We start from the raw sequence: 11,647 nt of genomic DNA, 5'->3' as shown, positions 1-11,647 counted from the left end.
TGTATATGTCTGTTTGATCCAATTGGTTTGTTCTGTGGTGCAAGTCCTCTATTTTCCTTATCTTCTGTGTGATTGTTCTATTCATTATTGAGAGTGGGATATTGAAATCTTCAACTATCATTGTAGAACTATTTCTCCATTCAATTCTATTAGTTTTTGCTGCATATATTTTGATAGTTTGTTATTAAATGCATAAATCTTTATTATATCTACTTGCTGTATTGAATATTTTATTAATATATAATGTCTTCTTTGTCTCTTGCAAACTTTTTTGACTTAAAGTCTATTTTGTCTGATATTATGTAGCCACTTCTATTCTCTTTAGGTCTCTATTTCCATGGAATATCCATTTCTATCCTTTCACTTTCAATCTATTTGTGTCTTTGGATCTAAAGCAAATGTCTTGTGGAGAGCATTTAGATGGATCATGGTTTTTATCTACATCCATTTTGCCAGTCTCTGTCCTTTGATTAGATTATTTGGTCCATTCACATGTAAAGTAATTACCGATAAGAGAAGACTTTGTCATTTTGCTGTTTGTTTTCTATATGCCTTCTAGCATTTTGGTTTCTCATTTCCTGCATTACTGTCAGAAACACTTACATTCTTTCTATGTATATTCTTTTCTTTTTTTTTTTGAGACAGAATTTTGCTCTTGCTACCCAGGCTGGAATGCAATGGCACAATCTCGGCTCACTGCAACCTCCACCTCATGGGTTCAAGCGATTCTCCTGCCTCAGCCTCCTAATTAATTGGGAATACAGGCATGTGCCACTACACCCAGCTGATTTTTTGTATTTAGTACAGATGGGGTTTCACCATGTTGGTCAGGCTGGTCTTGTACTCCTGCCCTCAGGTGATCCACCCACCTCAGCCTCCCAAAGTGCTGGGATTACAGGTGTGAGTCACTGTGCTCAGCCTCTGTGTATATTCTTTAGCCATTTTCTTTGTGGTTGCTATGGGATTACATTTAACATTCTAAAGTTATTTAACACTCAAATTTGAATTTATACAAGCTTAACGTAACATGCAGAATTCTGCTACTTTGACAGCTGTATTTCCACACCTTTCAGTTGTTTATGTCATCAAATTACATCTTTATACCTGTGTGTCCAAAAACATAAACTAATAATTTTTTAATTGAATAGGATTGGTGTTAGTTCTTTTTTTAAATTTTTAATTAATTTATTTATTTTGATGTGGAATCTCGCTCTGTCACTCAGGCTAGAGTGCAGTGGTGTGATCTCAGCTCACTCCAACTCTGTCCCCTGGGTTCAAGTGATTCTCCTGCCTTAAGCCCCAGAGTGGCTGGGATTACAGGTGCCTACTATCATGCTTGCTAATTTTTGTATTTTTAGTAGAGACAGTGTTTCACCATGTTGGCCAGGCTGATCTTAAACTCCTGACCTTAAGTGATCCTCCCACCTTGGCCTCTCAAAGTGTTGGAAGTACAGGTGTGAGCCACTGAGCCTGGCCTTAGTTCTTCTTTAAATGTTTAGTATAATCCAGCAGTGAAGCCATTAGATGCTGACCTTTTCTTTGATGAAAGACTTTTTATTATGGCTTTAATATTGTTACTTGCTATTGGTTTGCTGAGGTTTCCTATTTCTTCATGGTTCCATCTTGGTAAGTTGTATGTGTTCAGGAACTTATCCACTTCTTCTGGATTTTCCAGTATGTTGGCATATTGGTATTCATAATAGTCTCTAATGATTCTTTGTATTTCTGAGGTCTCATTGTTATGTCTTCTTTTTTGTTTCTGACTTTCTTTATTTGGATATTCTTGCTTTTTTTCTTCATGAGTCTAGCTAAAGGTTTGTTAATTTTGTTTATCTTTTCAAAAATCCAACTTTTGACAGGGCATGGTGGTTTACACCTATAATCCCAGCACTTTGGGAGGCTAAGGTAGGAGGATTACTTGAGCCCAGGAGTTTGAGACCAGCCTGGGCAACACAGTAAAATGCTGTTTCTACAAAAAGTTATTAGCTAGGTGTGGTGGTGCACATCTGTAGTCCCACCTACTCAGGAGGCTGAGGTGGGAGAACTACTTGAGCCCAGGAGGTCAAGGTTGCAGTGAGATGTGATCATACCACCGCACTCCAGCCTCAGCAACAGAACAAGACCCTGTCTAGCTCCTTGAGGTGCATTGTTAGGTTGTTTATTTGAAGTCTTTCTACTTTTTTGATATAAGTCTCTAATGCTATTAACTTCCCTCTTAGTATTGTTTTTGCCGATTTTGATATAATTTATTTCTTTTTTTTCAAGAAATTCTTTCATTTCCCTTTTAATTTCTTCATTAACTCATTAGTCATTCAGGAGCATGTTTAATTTCTATGTGCTTGTGTATTTTCTGAGATTCCTCTTGTTATTGACTTCTAGTTTTATTCCATTGTGGTCAGAAAAGATATTCGATATTACTTCTATTTTTTTGAATTTGTCGTGACTTGTTTTGTGGCCTAAGATGTGATGTTCTGGAAAATGTTCCATGTTCTGTTAAAAAGAACGTGCATTCTGCAGCAGTTGGGTGAAATGTTCTGTAAAGGCCTGCTAGATCTATTGAATAGTTGAACTCTGCCATTTCTTTGTTACTTTTCTGTCTAGATAATCTGTCTGTTACTGAGAATGGGGTGTTATAGTAGCCTACTACTATTATATTTCAGTCTATCTCTCCCTTTAGATCTCTTAATGTTTGCTTTATATACTTGGGAGCTCCAGTGTTTATAACAATTATAAATATCTTCCTGTTGAATTGATCCCTTTATCACTATGTAGTGACCTTGTCTCTTTTTACAGTCTGTGATTTGTAGTCTATTTTACTGGATGTAAGTATAGCTCTTTCTGCTTTTTGTTTTTTGGTTTGCAGTCGCATGGAATATCTTTTTCCACTCCTTCACTTTCTATTTTTGTGTGTCTTTATAGATAAAGTGGATTTAGTGAAGGCAGCACATAGTTGGGTGTTGTTTCTTTATCCATTCAGCCGTGTATGCCTTTTCATTTGAGAATTGAGACCATTTACACTCAGTGTTATTATTGACAAGTAATAATACTTGTCATTTTGTTGCCTATTTTGTTACTACTGCCATTTTGTTGCCTATTTTCTGACTCTTTTAAGATTCCTTTCTTTTTTCCTGTTTTCCTTTGTGGTTAAGTGATTTTTATCTGGTAGTATGTTTTAATTTGTTACTTTTTATTTTTGGTAAATCTATTATAGGTTTTTGCACTGTAGTTACCATGAGGCTTACAAAAATCATCAGATAGATACAAGTTATTTTAAAGAGATGACAACTTAGATCAAAAATAAAATAATAGAAACAGTCTCTCTCTCTCTCTCTCTCTCAAACTCCATTTCCCTACATTTTGACTTTTAGTTGTCTCAATTTACATTATTTTTTGAGATGGGGTCTCTCTACATTTCCCAGGCTGGTCTTGAATTCCTGGGCTTAAGAAATCTTCCCACCTCAGCCTCCTGAGGGGCTGGGATTACAGGTGTGTGCCATTGTGCCTGGCTCTACATATTTTTATATTACATATCTTTTAATAGGTTGCTGTAGCCATTATTATTTTTGATAGATTTGTCTTTGGGGCTTCACACTAGAGTTCTGAGTGAATTGAACACTACAATTACAGTAATAGAGTAGTCTTGGTTTGCCCATGTACTTAATTTTACCAGTGGGTTTTATATCTTGAAAAGTTTTGTTTTTACACATTAGGGTCTTTTTTCTTTCAGATTGAAGAATTCTTTTTTGTTGTTGTTGTTAAGATGAATCTAGTGATGGTGAATTCTCTCAGCTTTTGTTTGGGAAAGACTTTGTCCCTCCTTCATATTTGAAGGATAATTTTGCTGGGTTCAATATTCTAGGATGGTAGTTTTTTCTTTGAGCACTTTGAAAATGTCATTTCACTCCCTCCTGGTCTGTATGGTTTCCATAAAGAAGTCTGTTGCCAGACAAATTGGAGCTCCTCTATATGTTATATACCACTTTTCTCTTGCTGCTTTTAGGATCTTCTTGTCTTTGATCTTTAAGTTTGATTATTATACACCATGTGGTAGTCTTATTTGGGTTGAATCTGTTTGGTTGTCTCAGACCTTCCTATACCTTGACATTTATATCTTTCTCACATTTTGGACATTTTTGAAAGGTTTCTGTTATTATTTATTTGAACAAGCTTTCTACCTCTTGCTCTTGCTCAGCTCTTTCTTGAACACCAATAATTCTTATATTTGATTTTTTGAAGTAATTTTCTACATCTTGTAGGCAGTCTTCATTCCTTTTCATTTTTTTTTCTTCTCTGTGTATTTTCAAATAGAAAGTCTTCGAGCTTACTGATTTTTTTTTCCTCTGCTTGGTCCATTCTGCTGCTAAGAGACTCTAATGAGTTCTTCAGTTCAGCAAATACATCTCTGAGTTCTATTTCTGTTTGATTTTTTTTTAATTATTTCAATCTCTTTGTTAAATTTCTCAGATAAATTTCTGAATGCTTCTTCTGTGTTACCTTGGAAATCATTGTTTCCTTAAAACTGTTAATTAATAGTCAGAGAGCTCACAATCAGCATCTTGTTAGAGTCAGTTATAGATTTTGCTTTGTCCTTTTGGGGAGGTTATAATTCTGTATTGTATTAATCTATTTGCATTGCTATAAAGGAATATTTGAGACTGAGTAATTTATAAAGAAAAGAGATTTATTCGTCTCATCATTCTACAGGCTGTACATGAAGCATAGTGCTGGCATCTGCTTCTGGTGAGGGCTTCAGAAAGCTTACAATCAGGGCAGAAAGTGAAGGGGAGCCAGCATGTCACATAACAAGAGAGGGAGCAAGAGAGAGAGGAGGAAGTGCCAGCCTCCTTTTAATGAACAACTCTCCTGTGAACTCATTACTATGGGGAAGGTATCAAGCCATTCATGAGGGACCCACTCCCATGAACCAAATACCTCCAACTAGGCCCCACCTCTATCACTGGAGGTAACATTTCAACATGGGATTTTAGGGGACAAATATCCAAACTAGTATCACCTGTTTGCTGTTGTTTCTTTTGGATATATGTCTATGTCTTTTCATTGAGGGATTAGTTATTTCAGTTTTCTGTTTTCTCTCTTTACTTGTTCTGTTTTTTATTGGATGTATTTGCTTAGTAAATCTTTTTTTTTTTTTTCTGAGATACAGTCTTGCTCTAGAGCCCAGGTTGGAGTGCAGTGATGCTATCTTGGCTCACTGCAACCTCTGTCTCTCAGGTTGAAGCAATTCTTGTGCCTCAGCATCCTGAGTAGCTGGGATTACAGGTGCATGCCAACATGCCTGGCTAATTTTTGTATTTTTAAAGTAAAGACAGGGTTTCACTATGTTGGCCAGGCTGGTCTTGAACTCCTGACCTCAAGCAATCCACCTGCCTCAGCCTCCCAAAGTGTTGGGATTACAGGCATAAGCCAGCACACCTGGCATAAATTTCTTTTTTTTTAGACAGGGTCTCATTCATCGCCCAGGCTGTAGTGCAGTGACGCAATCTCGGCTCACTGCAACCTCTGCCTCCTAGGTTCAAGCGATTATCCTGCCTCAGCCTCCTAAGTAACTAGGATTACAGGCACATGCCACCATGTCCAGCTAATTTTTGTACTTTTAGTAGAGACGGGGTTTCACCATGTTGGCCAGGCTTTTCTCAAACTTCTGACCTCAAATGATCCGCCTTAGGCTCCCAAAGTGCTAGGATTACAGGCATGAGACACCATGCCTGACCTGCTTAGCAAATCTTTACTGCCAGGTTCTTCCTTTTTTTCAGCTTTATGTGGTGCCTTAAACCCAGGTTAACCTCAGCTCCAGTAAATTATTGGAGCACTGCCTGTCCTGAATGGGGGAGGTTCTAAAGGAATCATCATGGCAGTGTGAGAAGGCTGGCAAGGGGTTTCTGCCCAAGGGATATGTTAAATTACCTCCTTATAGTGTGGTGCTGGTGAAGAGCCACTCTGACTTGCCATCCCATTTGGCTGAGTTACAAAGCAATTTTCCAGAGCTAAGGATGGTAGTCACACCTTCTCCTTTTGTTTCTACCTGTCCTCATTGGCTATTTCTCCCTTCAGACAGTCACAGTGTTTCCTGTGGGTAAAGGCAAGGATAGGTCTCCTGCCAGGGAAACCAGGATGGTGGGAAAGTTGGTTGGCTACGTAAATCTCACTTTTTTCAGTGTAGAAACTGAGTTGGGGAAATATTTTTTTTGCATGCTTACTGCTGGGCAGAATGGGGGATGAGGTAGGCTTTGCAGATGAGAAAGCCTAATTCTCCTACTGTCTGCTCAAAGCTTATTCACTTCTCTGTAGCCCCGGGATGTGTCTCATCCTTCTGTTTGAAGTCTGGGTTGTTGCTGGTGAAAATCTCATCACTGTTTATCAGGTTTTGGTTTTCTGTGGAGGAGAAAGTGGAGCCAGCTTGTTTCTATGCTGCCATTTTAAAATCAGAAGTCTCTAATTTCAGTTATTTTAAACGTACTGAAGCTTATTTTGTTGCCTAGCATATGATTTGTATTTGCAGATATTCCATGTGCACTTGAAAAAGATATGTACGTATTCTTACAGTTGATGGGTATTTTATAAATAACAACTAGGTCAGATTGGTTGATTGATTGTTCAAACATCTTATGTCCTTACTGATTTTCTCCCTGCTTGTTTAATCAATTAACGAGTGTTGAAATCTTCAGCTATAATTATAAGGTTGATTATTTCTGTTTTCAGTTAAGTCAGTTTCTGTTTCATGTATTTAAAGCTCTCTTATTTAGGTACATACACATTTAATACTTTATTATTATAATAGGTCCACTATTGTTCCAAGTAATAGTCTTTGTTTTGTCTCCTATTAGGTAGTCAAGATTTATTAAGATGAGTGTTTACAGAGTATATATTATTCCATCCTTTTACCTTTAATCTGAATCTTTGTATTTAAAATGACATTTCTTGTAGATAGCACATCATTGCTTTAAAAAATCTAGTTGGATAATCTTTGCCAATCATTTGGGGTATTTAGATCACTTATGTTTAATGCAGTTATCAATATGCTTGGGTTTAGATCTACCATCTTATTTTTATTTTCTCTCTGTTACATCTGTTTTTTATTTCCTTGTCCTCTTCCTGCTTTCTTTTAGAGTATTTTAAGTTCTGGGATACATGTGCAGGTTTGTTACATAGGTAAATGTGTGCCATGGTGGTTTGCTGCACCTATCAACCCATCGCATAGGTATTAAGCCCAGCATGCGTTAGCAATTTTTCGTGATGCTCTCCCTCCCCCTAGCAAACCCCAACCCTGATAGGCCCCAGTGTGTGTTGTTTCCCTCCCTGTGTCCATGTGTTCTCATTGTTCAACTCCCACTTATAAGTGAGAACATGCGGTGTTTAGTTTTCTGTTCCTGAATTAGTTTGCTGAGGAAGCTGTTATCCTTAGCAAACGAATGCAGGAATGGAAAATGATCTTGTTCCTTTTTGTGGCTGCATAGTATTCCAAGTTTTTCTTTATCCAGTCTATCATTGATGGGCATTTGGATTGATTCTATGTCTCTGCTATTGGGAATAGTGTTGCAGTGAACATATGCATGCCTCTTTACAGTAGAATGATTTATATTCCTTTCAGTAATGGGTTTGCTGAGTCAAATTGCTGGTACTTCTGGCTGTAGGTCTTTGAGGAATTGCCACGTTGTCTTCCACCTTGGTTGAACTAATTTATATTCCCACCAACAGTGTAAAAGTGTTCCTATTGCTCCACAGCCTCACCTGCATTTGTTATTTCTCGACTTTTTAATAATCGCCATTCTGTCGTGAGATGGTATCTCATTGTGGTTTTGATTTGTATATCTCTAATGATCAGTGATGTTAAGCTTTTTTTCATATGTTTGTTGGCTACATGAATGTCTTCTTTTGAGAAGTGTCTGTTAATTTACTTTGCCCACTTTTTAATTTTTTTTTTTTTTTGTAAATTTGTTTAAGTTCCTTGTAGATTCTGAATATCAGACCTTTGTCTGATGGATAGATTAAAATATTTTCTCCCATTCTTTAGGCTGCTTGTTTCCTCTAATGATAGTTTCTTTTGCTGTGTAGAAGCTCTTTAATTAGATCCCACTTGTCAATTTTTGCTTTTGTTACAATTGCTTTTGACATTTTTGTCATGAAATCTTTGCCTGTGCCTATGTCCTGAATGGTATTGCCTAGATTTTCTTCTAGGGTTTTTATAGTTTTGTTTTACATTTAATTCTAATCCATCTTGAGTTAATTGTTGTATAAGGTATAAGAAAGAGGTCCAGTTTCAATTTTTGCAAATGGCTAGCTAGTTCTCCCAGCACCATTTATTAAATAGGAAATCCTTTCCCCATTGCTTGTTTTTGTCAGATTTGTCAAAGATCAGATGGTTGTAGATGTGCGGTCTTATTTCTGAGTTCTCTATTCTGTTCCATTGGTCTATATGTGTGTTTTTGTACCAGTACCATGCTGTTTTGGTTACTGTAGCCTTGTAGGATGGGTTGAAGTGTGTGATGCCTCCAGCTTTGTTGTTTTTACTTAGAATTGTCTTAGCTATATGGGCTCTTCTTTGATTCCATATGAATTTCAAAGTAGATTTTTCTAATTCTGGGAAGAATGTCGATGGTAGTTTAATGGGAATAGCATTGAATCTATAAATTACTTTGGGCAGTATGGCCATTTTCACAATATTGATTCTTCCTATCCATGAGCATTAAATGGTTTTCCTTTTTTTGTGTGTCCTCTCTGATTTCCTTGAGAGTGGTTTGTAGTTCTTCTTCAAGAGTTCCTTCACTTCCCTTGTTAGCTGTATTCCTAGGTATTTTATCTCTTTGTAGCAATTGTCAATGGGAATTCATTCATGATTTGGCTCTCTGCCTGTCTATTGTTGGTGTATAGGAATGCCTGTGATTTTTGCACATTGATTTTGTATCCTGAGACTTTGCTGAAATTGCTTATCTGCTTAAGAAGCTTTTGGGCTGAGATGATAGGATTTTCTAAATATAGGATCAAGTCATCTGCAGAGACAGTTTGTGACTTCCTCTCTTCTTATTTGAATATGCTTTATTTCTTTCTCTTGCCTGATTGCTCTGGCCATAACTTCCAATACTATGTCAAATAGGAGTGGTGAGAGATGGCATCCTTATCTTGTGCTGGTTTTCAAGGGGAATGCTTCCAGCTTTTGCCCATTCAGTGTCATGTTGGCTGTAAGTTTGTCATACATGGTTCTTATTATTTTGATGTATGTTCCATCAATACCTAGTTTATTGAGAGTTTGTAACATGAAGCGATGTTGAATTTTATTAAAGGCCTTCTCTGCATCTATTGAGATAATCATGTGGTTTTTGTCATTCATTCTGTTTATGTGTTGAATTATGTTTATTGATTTGAATACGTTGAACCAGCCTTGCCTCCTGGGGATGAAGCCGACTCGAACATGATGGATAAACTTTTTGATGGGCTGCTGGATTCAGTTTGCCAGTATTATTGAGAATTTTTACATCGATGTTCATCAGGGATATTGGCCTGAAGTTTTCATTTTTTGTTGTATCTCTGCCATATTTTGGCATTAGGATGATGCTGGCCTCATAAAATGAATAAGTGAGGAGTTCCTTTTTTTCAGTTGTTTGGAATAGTTTCAGAAGGAATTGTATCAGTTCCTCTTTGTACCTCTGGTAGAATTCAGCTGTAAATCTATCTGGTTCTGGCTTTTTCTGGTTGGTAGGCTATTTATTATTGCCTCAATTTCAGAACTTGTTATTGCTATTCAGGGATTCAACTTCTTCATGGTTCAGTGTTGGGAGGGTGTGTGTTCAGGAATTTATCCATTTCTTCTAGATTTTCTATTTTATTTGCATAGAGGTGTTTATAGCATTATCTTATGGTTGTATGTTTTTCTGTGGGGTCAGTGGTGATGTCCCATTTATCATTTTTTATTGTGTTTATTTGATTCTTCTCTCTTTTATTGTTTATTAATATAGCTAGTAGTCTATCTATTTTATTAATTTTTTTTTCTCAAAAAGCAGCTCCTGGATTTACTGATTTTTTGAAGGGTTTTGTGTGTGTGTGTGTGTTTCTGTCTCTTTCAGTTCTGCTCTGATCTTGGTTATTTCTTGTTTTCTGCTAGCTTTGGGGTTTTTTTGCTCTTGGTTCTCTAGTTCTTTTAGTTGGGATATTAGGATGCCAATTTGAGATCTTTCTAGCTTTTTGATATGAACATTTAGTGCTATAAATTTCCCTCTTAACACTGCTTTAGCTGCATCCCAGAGATTCTGGTACATTGTCTCTTTGTTCTCATTAGTTTCAAAGAACTTCTTGATTTCTGCCATAATTTCATTATTTACCCAGGAGTCATTGAGAAGCAGCTTGTTCAATTTCCATGTAATTGTGTAGTTTTGATTGAGTTTCTTAATCTTGAGTTCTCATTTGATTGTGCTGTGGTCTGAGAGACTGTTAATGATGTTAGTTCTTTTGCATTTGCTGAGAAGTATTTTACTTCCAATTATATGATCAATTTTAAAGTGCCATGTGGTGCCAAGAAAAATGCATATTCTGCCATTTGGGGATGGAGAGATCTGTAGATAACTATCAGGTCCACTTGATCCAGAGCTGAGTTCAAGTCCTGAATATCTTTGTTAATTTTCTGTCTCGATGATCAGTCTAATATTGATAGTGAGGTGTTAAAGTCTTCCACTATTATTGTGTGGGAGTCTCTTTGTTGGTTTCTAAGACCTTGTTTTATGAATCTGAATGCTCTTGTATTGGGTGCATATATATTTAAGATAGTTACCTCTTCTGGTTGAATTGAGCCCTTTATCATTATGTAGTACTTTTTTTTTTTTTAATTGTTGTTGGTTTAAAATCTGTTTTATCAGAAACTAGGACTGCAACCACTGCTTTTTTTTCTGTTTTCCATTTGCTTGGTAGATTTTCTTCCATCCCTTTATTTTGAGCCTGTGTTTCTGTGAACGTGAGATGAGTCTCTTGAATACAGCCCACCAAGGGGTCTTGACTCTATCCAGCTTGCCATTCTGTGTCCTTTAATTGAGGCATTTAGCCCATTTAAATTTAATGTTAATATTGGTATGGGTGAATTTGATCCTGTCATCATGATGCTAGCTGGTTATTTTGCAAACTTGTTCATATTGTTGCTTCATAGTGTCATTGGTCTGTGTACTTCAGTGTGTTTTTGTAGTGGCTGATAATGGTTTGGAGTTTTTTTTTAGTGTTCCATTTGACCTCCACCTCTGGGTGTGTGTGTGTGTGGTATGTCTATATATAAATACAGATATATACAGACACATATACACATTCTTTATATATGTTGTATATATATTTTTGTGGCTGCTCTAAGGCTGTAAAACAGTGTTTCTCAGAGTTGATTTTCCTCCCCAGGGGATATTTAACACTGTCAAGACATTTTTGATTGTCACAACTGGGGGGCAGGGAAGCCTGTTTGGCTACTATTGGCATCTACTGGGTGGAGACCAGGGATGCTGCTAAATGTCCTTTTGTGTACAGGATAAGGCCCCTCAAGAAAGAATTATCCAGCCCCAAAAGTCAGTAGTGCTAAGATAGAGAAACTCCTATCTAGGTTTCATAAGTAGCATCTTGAACTCATCACAGTTTACCTTCAAATAATGATATGCCATTTTTC

Source organism: Aotus nancymaae, unplaced genomic scaffold (assembly GCF_030222135.1).
Source record: "Aotus nancymaae isolate 86718 unplaced genomic scaffold, 86718_ANA_hifiasm-v0.15.2.pri h1tg000041l, whole genome shotgun sequence".
Taxonomy (NCBI): Eukaryota; Metazoa; Chordata; class Mammalia; order Primates; family Aotidae; genus Aotus; species Aotus nancymaae.
This window is presented reverse-complemented; position numbering follows the sequence as displayed.